Source organism: Limulus polyphemus, unplaced genomic scaffold (assembly GCF_000517525.1).
Source record: "Limulus polyphemus unplaced genomic scaffold, Limulus_polyphemus-2.1.2 Scaffold3727, whole genome shotgun sequence".
Taxonomy (NCBI): domain Eukaryota; kingdom Metazoa; phylum Arthropoda; class Merostomata; order Xiphosura; family Limulidae; genus Limulus; species Limulus polyphemus.
Window position 1 is genome coordinate 55,684 of NW_013669337.1, and position 2,339 is coordinate 58,022.

A 2,339-nucleotide genomic window follows, 5' to 3' on the forward strand; every position below is an offset into this window, starting at 1 on the left:
ACCTACTACATATTATCCCGTCATGTTGTCACCCTCTTATATATACCAGACTACCCTATATCTAGTAATCTCCCGACAATTTCCGAAGGTTCGAGAGAACGAGTGGCGTGACACTAGTCACGTGACCTCGCTGACGCAACAATACTTTCCACAAACCAAAGATACAAAAGCTCATTGGAGTTGCATCAGAGGACTTCAAAGGTCGAATGGGCTTGCTATAATGGCAGTTTCATCAACCATCCTACTCAAGAAAACGTCCACTGATTACAGTGGACGATTATGAATTATTGTTAACTTGAAATCCTTGTTCATTATCTTATTAATGGTATTGGAGAAATAAGTTCATCACAATGACTTTTTGAGTCAAAGGGTGCTCTATTGAAACCACAGCCTTCACTTTGTGAATGCGAGCATTACTCCAGGCTGGCTTAAGTGCAGTTTTGAGCTCGTTAATGCCATAAATGCTCTGCTATGTCATTTATCTATGGAGAATGGTGAAGGCTCTCTTCTTTGAAATTTTATGTCTTTTTTTGTCTAAACTGTTCAATAATCTCATTATATAAACATTTTCCTTGGAATAGGCTATTATGTATATTCTTCCAGCCACAAGTCTACTCTTGGTGGCATAGCACTATTGAATGATTGGGAATTCCCAATGAACCAACTACACTGATGCAAAAAAGGTCCCAGGACTTGCATCTAAGGTAACATGCCACTGCATATCGTAATAAAAATCAATTTTATAAAGTGTGGTTAACTTTTTATATGATACTTTTGAAGTTTATCTATACAGAAGTTGTGGTTTATCACATTACCTTTCATAACTTTGGAAGCTTGTAGAGCAAAGGAAAGGGAGACTTTTGAAAAATAATGAACTTAATCTTGTACTCTCCAAAGGGTTGTCTTGTTTTTGTGATTTATACATTTGGAAAACAATCTTATCAAGAATAATTTTGCAATATTTGGTTTATTCATCAGCCTAAATATTTTACTACATATTCAACTTATTTAAAAAAAATCATCACAATAGAAATATGTACAATAAAAATGCAACAAATGTTTTTAGCTCACATCAATTCTAGTTAACCAAATGAAGACCATAAATAACATACGAGTTTCTCCGTTTTGTTGCTAATTTAGATTTTTTTTTTATATACATTTCCATCATAATTAACCTACTAAAATGTTTCTGTTCTTGAGAAGAAAATGGCAGTATACTATACATTTGTGACAAATCCAAGTTACATACATTACTGATTTTAATAAGAAACAGGATGTTTTAAGAGACCTCTCATATTTCACATGAATTCTTGAAATTATATAATTGCCATGTATAAATCTATAGTTGAATTGTATTTTCTGTGTTCTGTGTGTTTTCTTATAGCAAAGCCACATGGGGGCTATCTGCTGTGTCCCTGATTTTAATGTTCTGTGTAAAAGTACAAATCACAAATTCTTCATTAGATTTAAAAAACATGTTGATATTCAATATTTATTGATAAAGTATTAGCAAAATTTCTTCACACATATAAAAATAAAATATTTAATTTTTTTCCATTACTTATTTTTTTACACAGTTAATAAGCATTCCCTTGGAAAAACAAACTTTCAAAATAAAGAAGACTTTTTCTTTCCTTTTGTAATTAACAGCACTGAGCAACAAGGAACTATAGTCTCAGTCTTATGTAATGATTAAGATATAAATACATATCACAGTTTCTTAGGAACCACAGTAAAATGAAGTCATCTGTTAGATATACCAGTTCACAACTGTACTGACAAGCAGTGATAGTTCTCAACAATCTACAAAAGTACTTTATACTGGTACTGTGTGCATGATTTTACTACAAGCAATATTTTCAGGAATGATGAGGTTCAGTCCACTTTGTATGAGAAAAGCTGTCCTCAACAATGGGGCTTCATCAGATAGATATTAAAACATAAGAACAAAGATCATTAGAACATCAAATACACATATTAAACAATGCAACAATACTATCACTCAATACACAAATATATATTGAGAAATACTACTGTAATGACCTGATTTAAGTGTGTTGAAAAGTTGTTTCCAATTGTTCAGTTTAACTTCACTCTGTTTGCAATTTTAATGTTGAGAACAAACACTTTTGATTTACAACTATAAAAGAAAACTAACTTATAATACTTTCAATATATTGAACTAGGTATTGATCATAACCTGGTTTTGCTGGTAATCAGCATTTTTAAAAATTAAATTTAATATTTGTAAATTACCTTTCTGTTGAAACATTTCACACAGGAATTACTGAAACCAGTAAGAATCACAACTTTCAAACAAATTAAAATTAAGAGTTTAT